Consider the following 16162-nt stretch of genomic DNA (forward strand, 5'->3'; position numbering starts at 1 on the left):
TTCTTCTTCTTCTTCTTCTTCTTCTTCTTCTTCTTCTTCTTCTTCTTTCTTCTTCTTCTTTAAACATATGTATTATTTGTTTCAGAGGTACAGGTCTGTGATTCAACAGTCTTACACAATTCACAGCATATCCATTATCAAGTCAAGAAAGAGAAAAAGAGTTTGCAATGGGTATGTGAGGGAAGAAAAGCAAAGAAAGACAGCAGATCTGGAAACTAAATCTCACACATAACTGTCAGTTTAGTTACTAGATTATGTAACTGACTGGATTCTAATAAAAGCCTATTAAATTTTCAAGAGAGTTGACTACCAAGGAAACTACATGCTTATGACGGACATACAAAATGACTCAGGCTCCCAAATTTCAAGTGAAAGGAATTAAGCTTCAAAATCCATACAATCTCCCAAAAGGTAATATTATTCACTGCCTACTTCAGAAGTGGCCAAAGAAAATAAAGGAAAAGAAGAACCTCACAAAGAGTACAGTCAAGACTAGTGGGAACAATGAACAAAGAAACTCTGCCACGAGAGCTGGGGATATTCCTCCACCCAGGGTAGGGATAGAGGGTCCTCCCAGTGTCTGCAGGTGGGATTTCAGAATCACTACAGACAAGTGACTGTCATGTCTTCCATCTTTCCTATTCTAAAAGGAAATATGGATTGTAGTTATCCTGCCATGTTATACTACTTCAGGGTGGGTTTGTGGGAGGAAGATAACTTGTCTCTTAGTCCACACTGATGGGGTACAGTAAGACCTGATGTAAAGATTAATGTGTATCATCCTAATTTTTGAGCTTAAGGCAATAACTGGATGGAATTTAGCCTCCTTTGAGGAGATATTTGATGTCTGGAAATTTGAGGGAAAAGAGAATATTAATGACCAGAAGGGAATATTATGTCAGAGATATTTATTGCTCACCAAATGCATGTGTCCCTTCCACATGTCACAGCCGCCTTATAGTTACCAGGCAGTTGTTGGACTAGTTCTGATCAATGGGCTGTGAGCAGAAGGATGTGCATCACTTCTCAGTCAAAGCATTTAAAACCAATGCACCAGGTGCCTGGGTGGCTCAGTTGGTTGAGCGACTGCCTTCAGCTCAGGTCATGATCCCAGGGTCCTGGGATCGAGTCCCGCATCGGGCTCCCTGCTCTGCGGGGAGCCTGCTTCTCCCTCTCCCACTCCCCCTGCTTGTGTTCCCTCTCTCGCTGTGTCTCTCTCTGTCAAATAAATAAATAAAATCTTTAAAAAAATAAAAAATAAAAAAAATAAATAAAACCAATGCACCTCCAGCTTGCTCTTCCCCTACTGTAACAATTATGCAGCCAACCACATTTTGAAATGGAAGTATCACAAAGTGGGTCCCTGAGCAACTATGTGGAGCAGAATCCCATATCATCACCACTGACCTTCACTGGACAAAAATGTGAACAAGAAAAAAAATCTTTGTTTTATCAAACCACTGATATTTGGGGCTTAATTCATTACTGCAGCCTACGCTAATATGTCCTAACTAATAAATCCTCCCACGGAGTAGGGGAATGAATGCTCACAGAAAAGAATTGCAGTAATTGACTTATTTCTCATACCTTGTGAAGATCGTGAGAACCAACCCTGTCACCTTGGTCCAAATGGCATAGAAAGCAAAACAGCAAACCAAAGAGAGCCATTCACACTGCATCTATCATCAGATACATCATCCCACCTGTTGGAGTAAACACTAAGACGTGAAAGAGCTATCCACAAAACCCATGGTGAAGGAAAAGAGTGAGATCACCAAATCCTTCTTTATTGACTTCACTTAGCAAATAAGATTAATTGTCTTTTATTTGGTTGGTATTTTAGTATCTGTTATTTAGAATGCCTAATTCCATCAGCTATGAGCATAGACCAGATGGGATTTGACAAACCTAGTCCAGAAGCTTGTCTGCAGACAAAGTCCCAAAGGGACACTTTGAAGTTCATCATTTAACAGTTCATTAAAAAAAAAAAAATGTTCCAGCAAAAAAAGAAAGGTGATAGGCAAGAATAAAGTCCCAAAATAGCATTCATGTCTTTTGGTATCTAAACACTTATTTTGGAAGAGATAGGGAAATGTGATTAAAGAAAATAATTTTTAAAATAATTAGAAAAGGTGCTTTGTTTGTTCATAGCCAAACTAAACAATTTGCTTAAAACAAAGTGGGAAAAAATATAAATGCCTTTTTTTGTTGTTTGTTATTATTGAAATAGAAATGTTTCCACTTGTTATTCCTTTGATGAATTAATCCTATTTTTCCCAGGTTTGGCCTTTTGTATAGTACATTGGAGAAAATTATATGTTGTGGATCAATTGTCAGTGAAGGCTGAACAGAGACTGCTAAAATTCAATCTTTCTTATTTTCTCTAAACATTGTTGAGTAGTTATCCTAGAAGCTGTAAAATCAGTTACTAATTCATCAACTCTTCTTCATAAAAAACAAAACAATTCTGAATTTCAGGATACATTTTTTAAACTGACAGATGACAAATTTTGAAAGAATTTTATTAGTATAAAATTTGACCAAAAGATAAATTTTTATAATTATTTTGTGTCTCCCTTTGGCTGAAGGCTTTAATTTTTGTTTGTTGTTAAGGAAAATGGACAAAGTCCAAGATAGCAAACTTATTTGTATCACTGATCACACTAAAAGGATTGTATAACTCCCAGATAGCAGAGAGTATTTGATAAAACATTTTGATCTAGTAAATAATCTCTCATAATAGCTGTACTTAAATTAGTCCTTGAAACTTCAGCTATAATTTTGAAATTGTAGTGGATAATATTTGCTGGGAGTTTCAGCCATTTTCATTCAGATTTACATGTTTCATAAGCAGACAACTTTCCAAATGGAAGGGGAAATATAACAAACTTTGCAGATCCTGACCAAATAATTTAGTTATTTCTTTTACCTACCTTTAAAATAGGAGATGGAAAGTCAAATAGAACAGTTTCCTCTGTTCACTTTCATCTCCATAAGATTATTTCAAATAAATCTTTCCTTCAAAATTCTGACCAGTTTGACCATTCAACTTTCATTGTACTGTTACCATCAAGTACCTCTATGTATAGGGTTTTACTGGTCACAGTGGAGAACGAAGGAAGGAAGGAGGGAAGGAAGGAAGGAAGGAAAGAAGGAAGGAAAGAAGGAAGGAAGGGAGGGAGGAAGAAGGAAGGAAGGAAGGAAGGAAGGAAGGAAGAGAGGGAGGGAGGGAGGAAAGGAAGAAGAAAATGTGTTAGTTCACTTTTTAAGCTAAGATTGCACTGTCTGACAAAAGTTTGAATTGAGTCACAAATGTGAGCCACAATTTTAAGCTTTCTAACAGCTACATTTAAAAGTAAAAGGAGCAGGTAAAATTAATTTTAATATATTTTGTATTTAGATTGACTATCAAAGTATTTTAACATGTAATCAATATACAAATTATTGAGATATTTTATATATTTGTACTAAAAGGTTGAATTCCTCTGTGTATTTTACACCTAAAACACATCCTCAATTTGGACTATCCACATTACATGTGGTCAATAGCCACTGTGGCTATCAGCCAATGTGGTGAACAACATATGCCTAAAAATAAGAATGGGTAGGGGGAAAAAAGAAAGATACACACACACACACACACACACAAATGATATAAAACATATCTACACAGATACATTAAATATTTAAGGTAAGTGAACATGATTGGTAAAGAAACACATGTAAGCATTAAATGGTACTTCAAGCATAGTCTAATTCTTCCATTTAAATAATACTCTTCCTCAGAGTATTGCCTTTAAGCATTTGAAAATACACACTGGTATCTCTTGCACTAAGTTCCTGAATGCTGAGATTGATAAATAGGAAGCTAACTTAATTTTCAAATTCTGAAGTATCAAATTTAAAGTTTCAAAATAGATGTTGAATATCATCACCTTCTGTTGAGATAATACTCCACTCTCATAAAGTTATCAATATTTAAAAAAAAAAGAAATATATTTACAGAAGAAAGACTAAGGCAAAATTCTAAGAGCCCTAAGTACAAATTCAGGGCAGGCACAGGGCAAAGAGGGCTAAGAGGACAATGCAGAACAATCAGAAAGGAGGAATATTACAGAGCTCAGAGGGTGATAAACATTTTCAGAAAAAAATAAACTTCTAAGCAAAAACAATAATTTTTAACAGGTCAATGTTTGCTAAGTTATTGGTGGGTACCTTGTAGTGTATAATAAACTTGTTACACAATATAGTAGAAGATCTTTGTCTCTACTCTGTGAGGCATTGCAAAATAAATCAAATATTAGGTTGGAGAGTGCAGACAGTAAGGACAACCAAAATTTAGGAAAATAAGAGATCACTGTTGCCTAGCAATACCTGAGAGGGCTTTCATGAAGAATTGGACCTAAAGCTGGCCTACATGATGGAGAGTACTTAAAGACATGAAGTTGTAAGGAGGACACTGCAGAAGGGGAGAGCTTATATACCAAGACAACTCAAAAGTACCAGCAATTGTTTCAGGTAGGTGAGTTTGGTCTTCCTACTTATATTATAATTTTGTTCAGCACTGTCTGGTGAGCCTAACATGACTCCCAACATTCTAGCAAAAACTGTTAAAGAGATTAATAAAAATTATTAAAGAGATTTGCAGTGGTGATATGTGAACACTTAGAAAAGGAAGTGGTGATCACTGAAACCCAGCATAAGACAACAAAGAAAAAGATATGCAAGTAACCTCATCCTGTTTAAAGTAAGTCTAGTAGTCTAACAAAAGGAAAGCCATAAGCAGAGTACATATTAATTTCTGTAAGGCATTTAACAAAAATCACTTTTGTGATGTTTTCCTGAAGAAGATAGGGGGAAATGTACTAGATGATGGTATAATTTGGCAATTTGTATGCTTAGTTAAACTGTATCCCACATTGATTTATGGAGTGATATTAGCCTCTAGAGAGATTATAGTTGGAGGGAGAAATAGAAGCTATCCTAATGATTTCTTGTTTGATCTGATTACTGGAGAGTCACAACTAGGTCCAGAAATTTTTTAAATAATTTAAAGACATTATATATGTAGCATATAATAGTATGCTATTATGTATATAATAGCATATAATAGCATACTGCTATAAATATACATATATATATATATATAATAATAGCAGTATGCCCCCATGCCTCCTCTTTTGCCTCATTCACAGGGAAATTCCTAACACCTTTTATACACTAAACCCTTGGTAAGGGGCACAGTTTGACCTTCTCTCTTCTTTCCACTATATTTTGTTCGTTGAGTGATTTTAAGTATCTCAGATGGTTGTCCACACATGACAGGTTCATGAAAGGTCCATGCTTAGGGCTGTTCAGGTGCTTCTGTGAAGAGCCCTCCTTCTGTTTTCCAATGTAGAGCCCTTCCACTTCTTTCTCCATTCTCTAAGTTGCCCTCTACCTCTTCTTCTCCCCATTCTTATCTGTAAGTTATATCTGAATCTCCTCTTTTACAGAAATTTTTTTAAGCTAAGGAAGAGAAAAATAACCCTAAAAACACTGGTGAAAGAGCAGGGCAGTAGAGGTTTACACAGAAAATATGACAATTAGTATTTTAAGATGCCTCTCTTAAATTCATTACACAATTGATTAGTTGTGGAAAAAAGATAGTCATAATCATATCGCTCATAGAAAAATCCCACAAAAATAGCCATAATTCTATCATCTATTAAAAACTCACTTTTCAGGACACCTGGGGGCCTCAGTCAGCTAAGCGTCTGCCTTCAGCTCAGGTCATGATCCCAGGGTCCTTGGATCAAGTCCTGCATCAGGCTCCTTGCTCAGCAGGAGGCCTGCTTCTCCCTCTCCTTCTGCTGCTCCCCCTGCTTGTGCTCTCTCTCTCTCTCTGACAAATAAAGAAATAAAATCTGTTTTAAAAAAATTCACTTTTCATATTTATGCATATATTTTTCAAGAATGTTATCTCTGTGTTTATGTATTTATCAATAACATTAGCAAATCTGAGTCAATCTATTTATAACCTGCTTCTTTTACTTGTTATTTGTGATAGATCACAACCATGGCCGTAAATTATCAAGAGGTAGAGTCTATTTCCTAATCACTTGGATTTAGATGGTCTTATGACCTGCTTTGATCCATGGAATGTCATAGACATGACACTATAAATTCTGGAGCCTCAGAGAACTGAGGCACCACAATCAACAGCATGGACTACCATTCAGATGAGGGAAGCCATCTTGAGTTCTCTAGTCCAGGTAAGCCAACAGATAACTAGAGATGTGTAAGTGATTTTAGACAGGACAAGCAGAACCACCCAGACTGCTAACACACAGTATCAGAGGAAATGAATTGTTTTTATTTTAAGCTATTAAGATTTGGGGAGATTTATTATGCAGCAAGAGATAAATGAAACAACCTTATATAATGAATATTATCACCTGTCAATATATCTATTTATGCACTATTTTAATGGCATTATAATATTCCATCATATGAGCATTTCAAAACTTACTTAGCCAACTCATTATTATTGAACATTTAAGCCATTATAACTTTCAACTGTTATAAATTACTTTCTTTTTTCCACACAAAGTGTCTTAAGTCTTACAGTTTTATGTACATAATTGTTTCCCTAGGATAAACTCTTAGAAGTAGGATTAATAAGGCAAAACATTACCAGGGTTTCAATGTGTACTGCTAGTGTGGAGCAATTTTAAAGTGTCATTCACAAATGAATGGTTGGCAAAAAAAAAAAAAAAAGAAGAAGGTAAGTGACCTTAAGAGATGATTTCAAAGGACTGGAAAGCAATATTCAAATACTGAAGAACCATATCATAAAAGAATGTTTGATTTCATAGAGTCCCTATAAATCTAAGTGGTAATAATATGGTTCAATATATGGAAATAATGTAACGATATAGCTATTAGAGAAAATGCACTACTTTAAAACAAGGAGCCCCTATCACTAGAAGCATTTAGGTAGAAATTAGTAATTGCATTTGGAGGCAACATAATGATATTAGGTACTAGATCCCTTCCCCAGGTAACCATCCTACTCAATGTCAGGGTCAGACAGTGATGACTCTCACCAAAACATAAGCCATGCGTTCAGACTGACAGAGACCAAAATCCACTCAACTAAATAAATTCATCTTATGATCACTTGCATCTTTCCAGGATTCCTCTAGAATCAGTGACAGAATTTGACACAAGCTTCGACGAGGCCTTTTCAAGAATGAATGGTATCGGGGCGCCTGGGTGGCTCAGTTGGTTAAGCGACTGCCTTCGGCTCAGGTCATGATCCTGGAGTCCTGGGATCGAGTCCCGCATCGGGCTCCCCGCTCAGCGGGGAGTCTGCTTCTCCCTCTGACCTTCCTCCTTCTCATGCTCTCTGTCTCTCATTCTCTCTCTCTCAAATAAATAAATAAAATCTTTAAAAAAAAAAAAAAAAGAATGAATGGTATCTCCCTAAATGAGAGGTACAAGGAAATCAAATTAATACTTATGGAAGAGCCATATGTATACAGTACTATGTTAAGACTGAATAAGATAGGATATCTATAATTTTTTTCTTTTTGGCATCTCTTTTTCATTATTTTTTAGTAATCTCTCTTTCTCAGTTGAAGGTAAGTATGGGACCAAGTTCACACCAATCAGAGAAGATAGATGAAAAAGAGAATTCTCATAGCAATCCAATTGTAGACTACTAGAACTTTCCTGGTTCCCACAGCTTTTCACTCAGCTCTGTGATCTACCCCAGTATTTTTCAAAAAATTCCCTAGTTGAAATGAAGTTGCTTTGAATTGTTGTATGCAACCAAGAATCTTGACTAATACAGTCCTTCACAACAAGAAGCTTACAAATTAATTATAACTACTAGCTAAATACCAGATAAAATATTTGCTTCTGATAATCTTGTTAAAGCCTCTGGAAAGCATCAATCTTTGACACACTAGGTATACTAGCTTGATCTAAGATACAGAATTCAAACATACCTACTGGCACTTGGAACACATTTTTAGCACTACAGTAATGGTGTCTACCTTGTGGTCAATACTTTTAAATATCATGGTTACTACAGTCTTGGCAAAGTTCCCAAAGATGCAGACTCAGATTCAGCAAGTTCCAACTGGTCCACAGTTGCTCTGGGCATTCAATACTGGCAATTCCTAGTAGCTGGTGAAGTAAGCTTTTACCACTTTAGACCACCTCCTCTGTCTTCCCCCTGATACTTTATAGCTATTGCTATCCACCTCCTCTCTCCCTGTTCTTGCCAATTCACTGTTTTGTGTTCAGATCAGGAGTTGTCAACTGGTGACTTTTAGGACTTAGTCATGATGGGCATGGGCAGGAGGTGGAAGGGAGGGGGGAGTTAGGACCATTTTGTTGTTTCTCACAATGTTTTAAAAGGCAGCATATCTAGATAGATATTATTCTTAGAGAACAAGAGCCTTTTTCATTGTAAGTGTTATTAACTCTGTATTCCCTAAAGTTTGCAACTCTTGGTTAATGAGGCTAACAGCTCACAGTACAGTTTAAGTAGAGAAATACTATTCTAGACAGTGAATCCTTTTTGGTACTCAGAATATACAACCTCCAAAAGCAGTACAGCTGAGAACCAATTCAGATCTCCTGAAACAGACCTATGCAATCTAGTCATAGCTAATTACCAACTGCTAGGATTCTGAAAAAAGTCAGGAATCAGAAAACAAAACACAGTAATATTGATTTATCTATATTTTACTCCCTTTTCCTCAAAAGCCAAAATTTTATCCTGACTTGGCAACTGAGTAAAATCAGCAGGGAAAATTGAATAGAGGTCACAAACAAGGTAATATGAAGTGAAGTATATGTCTATGAACTTCCATTGCAATCAAACACCTGAGGAATAAATTTACTTGCAAATGGGAAAATGTATTTCTTTTTGCTACATATGAACTGTTTAGATATTTATACCACTTACTGGCAAACTCTTTGAAGTGATAAGCCTGAGAAGAAAGAAGTTCTGGCTGAGAATTCATGCCCTCTGGTCCCATCTCCCTCTCCTCTCAAGGATAATCAACAACAAAATGAATAGCTCCAGTAAGATGTAGGCAACTTCCAGAAATTAAAAACAACCTATAAACTGCCCTTTCCCAAAATATGCTCTATAAAACACTATTCTCAGAAAATGCCTTATGGAAAATAAGGAGTGGGAGGAACTTGTGTTCAAATAAGTTTGGGCAACAAAGAATATATACTCTATTCCTAGCCAAGGGATTCCCTATATACATCTCTATATACATTAACATAGCAAAAGCTTTGGGAAGCTTCACTTTAAACAGACATGTTTAACTTTATTTCAGTATAACTCAAATGTCCTGGCTTGCCCTGTGAAACACTTTTTAAAAATATTTTATTTATTTATTTAAGAGAGAGAGAGAGAGAACTAGCAGGGGGAGAGGTAGAGGGAGAAGCAGACTCCCTGTGGAGCAGGGAGCCCGCCTTGGGACTCAATCCCAGGACCCTGGGATCATGATCTGAGCCAAAGGCAGATGCTTAACTGACTGAGCCACCCAGGTGCCCTGTGAAATACTTTTTGTTGTAATTTTTTTGAAATAGTGTATCCAAAATACACTTTGAGAAATTCTTCATTCACTGAATGAAGACTTCTGGTATAAAGTGGCAAATGTGACTGATGCAGCCTTTCCTAAATTCTCACTGAAACATCTATGAAGACCAAAAGAATGGAAATTCACATCATCCATTAAAATTAGGACTGATGGTCAGCTTAATGTCAGAATCTAAGAGGATTTCCCATTACCCACTACAAGCCTCATAGGGTCAAATTTTTCAATGTCATGCTATGTCAATCCACGAGCTATGCCTCACCTTCTGCCCCTAGACCAGAAATTCAGGGTCTCTACCAACTAGGAAACTGACCAAGCATCAATTGCTATAGTTTTTCAAGTCATCAAGAATTGAGCCCACAACCTCAGGCAATATTTCTTTTTATATGTCCAAGGGGAGATAGAGTTCCCAAAAAACTGGTTAAGGATGCAGAAATGACTAGAAGTACCATTTGGCATTCTAGGATGCATATTTCCTATGAATAATTTAGTAGATAGGGAATGAATATCAAAAGAGGCTTGGAAGAAGTAGACTCTGGGGATTATCATTTTCATGTTGAGAATGTTCAATTCAGCAGTTGTCAGCATCATAGGCTAGCAGAACCACAAGAGATTAAAACCTGCTTTCAGTAGGAGTTGGGCTATATATGATTTGTATCAACTTGATGACTGGTTGAAGATCTAAAAGAGGTTTGACTACCACTCAAGTGGTCAGAAAAGCCAATTTGATAAACACAGTGTCTGGAAAAACTATTCCTTTTCCAAAAGGATAAAACAAAAGTGCAAAACAAAGAAGTCTGTCGTGAAGCATGAAGACTCAGAGGAATAGCAAATCTCTAAAAGTGATATATTATATGAAACTAGAAGAAAATTTGAAAAAATAATTTGGCATTCTTAAGAAAATACAAGAAGATAATGGCCACTATAAAATCGTAAATGAGTGGCGCCTGGTGGCTCAACTGTTAAGCGGCTGCCTTCGGCTCAGGTCATGATCCCAGGGTCGTGGGATCGAGCCCCACATCGGGCTCCTTCCTCAGCAGGAACCCTGCTTCTCCCACTCCCACTCCCCCTGCTTGTGTTCCCTCTCTCACTGTATCTCTCACTGTCAAATAAATAAATAAAAATCTTTAAATTAAAAAAAATTGTAAATGAAAGACATTTAGTGAGAATAATAATAGTCTGGGATGAAAGTATAGAAAGGAGTTTCAAGGTGATAAGAAGGATTTTGTGATGATAGGAACTTAGTAATGATACTTAACCAGAGGAAGCCAAGTGAACGAGCTTGCTATTATGATAAGAAGCGTGGTCAGTGTGGTAACCAGAACATGCCGATAACAGGGACTTTTGGGGTCATGAGGTTCTTAGGAACAAAACAGATGGGCAGCTCATTGGGATGCTACCTGATTCATAACACTACTGAGAGTCATGACTCCTCAACCAATTCTCAGACCTGAGGCAGTTTACACACCTACAGTCCCTTGAATGCAGGGAAGGTTATAACTTGAGGAAGGCCCTTGAAATAACATCACAGTATGTTCTGTCATCTTTCTTCTGGCCTTTCCTGATGGAGTTTGCACCCATTTACTAGGGTTACTGTGCACTAAGGAAGGGGACATCTCCAAAACATTCAGATATTTAACATTTGCTGTGAGTTAACATAAATTCTTAAAACTCATATTGCCATTGTGGTCCACTTGTCAAAATGGGAGCTTACACAAATAAAGAGATAAAAAGAAGTTTTAGTTAAGACCACCTCATCACTGGCCAGTGATACTCAGAACCCACCATATTATTAACCCCCATTATCTACCTGAACCTTGAAGAATTACTACTACTTCTACTACTAATAATAATCACTAACACTCGAGTACTTGCAATGTGTCAGGCATTGTTATAAATTCTGCATATGCATTCACTTATTTAATCCTCACAGCAAACTTGTACTATTATTATCCTCATTTTATTGATAAAGAAATTAAGATACACATAAGTTAAGTAACACCCAAGGTTACAAAGCTAGTAAGTACCCGATCCTAGATTCATCCCTGATGATTCTGATGCGAATGCATGCTTCTTCTAAAGGCTATTACAATAGAACCAAGTGGAAACCCCTAAAGCTTCTTCTTCCTACCAAGATGTAAGCCAGAAGCCATAGAACATTTCTGGGGGAATCATGAAGAACATCAAGGGTAGTGGAGGAAGAAATCACAAAAGCATCTGTAATTTCATGACTAGTTATAAAAGTAAAGGCTGAAAAATGTATTGTGTTAGTTTCCTTCAACAATAGGTCACATGTTAATGTATGTGTACATATACATATGCATTTTATACAGATTAAAATATGTATGTCATATACATTTAATCATTAATAATTTGTTATTAAATGATAATTAAAAATTAATAAATATAAAAGTATATAAATAATTTTATATGTATAATTTCTTTTTTCTTTCCCCTGCCACTTTATATAAAGTTATCTGGGTTATATAACTCAATAACTTAGGCTATAGATTGCAGAATATCAAGATAGAGTCACAACAGAACTAAAGGGAAACTGATTATAAGCCAGATTCTGAAGTTGCCTGTTTATGGAGTATGGAGTACTGAGCAGGAAATAGGCCTGTATTTACGTGTATGAAGAAAAGTTATTTTACATTACTTGTTTTATGTTTTATATTCCTTTTTTATAAATATGTAAATAAGTCTTTTCTTTTTTTAATTTTTTTTTTTAAGAATTTATTTGCGAGAGAGAGAATGAGAGACAGACAGCATGAAAGGGAGGAGAGTCAGAGGGAGAAGCAGACTCCCTGATGAGCTGGGAACCCAGTGCGGGACTCGATCCCGGGACTCCAGGATCATGACCTGAGCTGAAGGCAGTCGCTTAACCAACTGAGCCACCCAGGCACCCTGTAAATAAGTCTTTTCAACCAGATCCTAGCTTTCTATGATTCCCCTTGATTTGATGACCTTCTGGAGACCCCTAGGTAAAATTTTTTTTTATATTTAAATTAACCAGGGAGCACCTGGGTGGCTCAGTTGGTTAAGCACCAACTCTTGGTTTTGGCTCAGGTCATGATCTCAGGGTCCTGAGATCAGCCCCACATCAGGCTCCGCATTGGGTGTACAGCCTGCTTAGTATTCTCTCTCTCCCTCTTCCTCTGCCCCTCTACACCTCCCACTTGCACTCTCTCTCTAAATAATTAATTAATTAATAAAATTAAATAGCCAGAATTGGTTTCCAACTTTTTTGCAACTGAAAAACTTAACTACAAACATTTATTCTGTATCTATACATTTAAGGAAGGGGATTTAAGTCTATTTATGGGTCTTGGGAAAGTTGCCATAAGAAAGAGAATTGATATAGAGAAGAAAGAGAGAGAGAAAAATAAATGAAGTGATGAACAAGAATATGAAGAGACAAAGAGAAAAATGAGAGAATCTCAGTGTACTTATTAAGCCAAAAACACTTGTTAAGCACCAAGTATGTGTTAGGGAGGTTAAAAGTCCTATAAATATTTTAGTTTGGAAGGAAGAAGAAAACTCCACTACGAAAATATAAGAACAATTCTTAGCAGAAAAACCAGGATATACAAAGTGTGGTGGAAGCCAAGGAAGGAGAAACATACAAGAAGGAATAGAGGGAAAGAAAAGAGGAGCACTTCCTTTTGTACCCAGTATATCCAGGTACTTTAGAGGCATAACAGTGTAGAATGCTACAGAAACTCAAAAAGAACTAGAACTGAGTAAAGAACACTGTTGAGTAACTAGGGAATAAAAAGGCCAAGTAGAACATTAACACCGAGAAGAAAAATTAAGTGAGAATCAAATTTAAAAATTAGAATTCACACTTTTCTGTAAATACAAACCAAATAAATTACTAAAAGTTAGAGTTGTGAGCTAAAGCAGAATTCAAACCAACTGGAAACTGCCACGTCCAGTAACAAAATAGAAGTCAAGAGATGAAACAAAAAATTTCTCAGCATGGTGAACACCCAGCATGAAATTATGGTGGGTCCAGCAATAGTCAGAAGCTCTGAGAACAGACACAGAGACAGGCTCACTCAGTCATGGGAGTTGACAAAACAGGAGCAACAGAAGACCAAGAGGGCAAAGGATTCCAGCACAGATTTGAGTATTCAACTGGTGTGTATTTGTGGGAAATCACTTGCTATGAGAGGCACATTTTTACTTTACTTAATAGTACAAGCATAAAAATAAGTATAGCCCCTTTATCTAAAAGAAATCCAGGCAGATTGTATTAAAAATTTTAGAATATTTAGTATTCTTATAAAATATTATCTGTGCAGGGCAATGTGATAGCCATTGTATAAAGTGAGTTTTGCCAACTAGGATCAAAATCATCATATGATTTTGTATTGGCATAGGGATTTACAGTTCTATTTCTTGTTCTGGATGCTTATTCCAGAGATTTGCTTTGTGGAAATTTCATCATCAAGTTGTATACTCAAGAGAAATTTTCTCTATACATACTTGTATTCTACAATAAAACAATTATTTTTAAAACTCTCTACAAAAAAAAATAACTGAAACTTTAACTATAGCTGAGTATTTTTTTTCTGACTTCCATAGCCATCACCAGAAATCTTTCATACATTAGCCTGAAAGGCCAAGTTAGTTTCTACCTAATAAAATTTCCTAACAATTAGAATTCTCAAGCAGAACAACTGTCCTGGAAGAATAAAAATCATCAAGACAAAAATTTTCATTAAAATTAGGTCAGAATTAGATACAAAGCCTTGTAAATTTTTAATATTTAACTGAATAGCTATTTGGTGCAAATAATATTTTAGACACTATAAAAGGATACAGAGCTGAAGAAAGCACAGTATTTGCTCTTAATGTTCTCATATTCTAGCAGAGGAACAAAAGAAATAATATTCAATTCTGTAATTACAAATGTGTTTGATTTTTGTGAAATTACTGTCCATCCCCAATGATAGACCACAGGTTCCTAATTTATAGCAAGGATTGTACATGTTTTCCTAAACACCTAATACAGTTCCAGCAATGCATTAGAAAATACTATGGATTGAATGAGTAAGAAAACAGACAGGTGAATAGATGGATGGTTGAGATTCACACTGCTTTGACAGTTCAAGGTAGAAAATACATTCAGTTATCTGGGAGGGTGGTGGTAGGTTATCATGGAAGTTTTATGGAAAGAATCGCATTTTAGGAATATTGTAGAGAAGGTTTTCTTGGTTTTCTGGTTGTTTTTGGTTTTTGTCAATCAACAGCGTATATTTTGTTAGTGTCTCAGATTCTCCAGTTAAGCAGGATGGCTAGGAAAAGTTTGTACAATCAACAACCCAACAATTGTTGATTCCAGAATATGGGTTAATTGAAGTAATTTTTTCTCACAGATTTTAACAAAATTATTTTTCTTGCTATGAGAACTTTTAAGATCTACTCTCTCAGCAACTTCCAAATATACAATACAGTACTGTTAAATATAGTCACTATGCTGTACATTACATTCTGGAACTTATCTTATAATTGGAAGTTTGTGCCTTTTGACCAACTTCACCCATTTTCCCCACTACACCTCTGTCAACTTCCAATCTGTTCTCAGTTTCTGCAAGTTCAGATTTTTTAGATTCCACATATAAGTGAAATCATTCAGTATTTGTCTTGCTCTGTCTGACTTATTTCACTTAGCATAATGCCCTCAAGGTCCATCCATGTTGCCACAAATGGCAGGATATCCTTCTTTTTTATGGCCGAATAATACTCCATTATGTATATATGTACCATATTTTCTTTATCCATTCATCCACCAGTGCACATTTAGGTTGTTTCCATGTCTTGGCTACTTCAATGAATATAGGTGCACAGATATCTGTTCTAAGCTAGCGATTTCATTTAACTTTGGATAAATAACCAGCAGTAGAATTGCTGAACTGTATGGTAGTTCTATTTTTAATTTTTTGAGAGACCTCCTTACTATTTTCCATAGTGGCTGCACCAATTTATATTGCCACCACCAGTGCACAGGGTTCCTTTTTCTAGAGAATTTTTTTCACTTGAGGACTATAAACAATAGTTGAGGAGCAAGAAAATACTTTTTAATCGAATAGTGCAAGTAGAAGGCACGTGTGCTTATTATATGCATGAAGGGTTTATTATTGTCTTCTAGCTTTTTATCTCTTGTGAATGCATATATAATCAATGTATGTGATATTTGTATGCCTGTGTGTGTGTGTGTGTGTATTGGAGATGGCTCATCTGTATCTTTTCTGTAGCTGCAAGTCATTGGACTATATGCATCCACAAGAGTACCAAATTATAAAATATCATTTAAATAGCATTCCTTATTTTGTAGCTGTAGCCATATTTAAAACAATGCCATAACATCAAAAGTTAGGAAAACTTCAGAAGCTTCATCTTGAATTTAGCTTAAGTTAATATTGGAAAGACAAAGTCTTATCCTGGATTAAACTTTTTAAAAAATCCACATTATTATTATTACGAGGTTTTAGGTGGCATTTCTGTTTACAATTCCTTTTTTTAAAGATTTTATTTATTTATTTGAC

General features: G+C 35.9%; 1 pseudogene; it reads left to right on the plus strand.

Moving 5' to 3' along the window:
• Positions 1–6205: 6205 nt before the first annotated feature.
• LOC110590558 overlaps positions 6206–16162 on the plus strand; it is a 71375-nt pseudogene continuing 61418 nt past the window's right edge.

This window comes from Neomonachus schauinslandi, chromosome 9 (assembly GCF_002201575.2).
Source record: "Neomonachus schauinslandi chromosome 9, ASM220157v2, whole genome shotgun sequence".
NCBI lineage: Eukaryota > Metazoa > Chordata > Mammalia > Carnivora > Phocidae > Neomonachus > Neomonachus schauinslandi.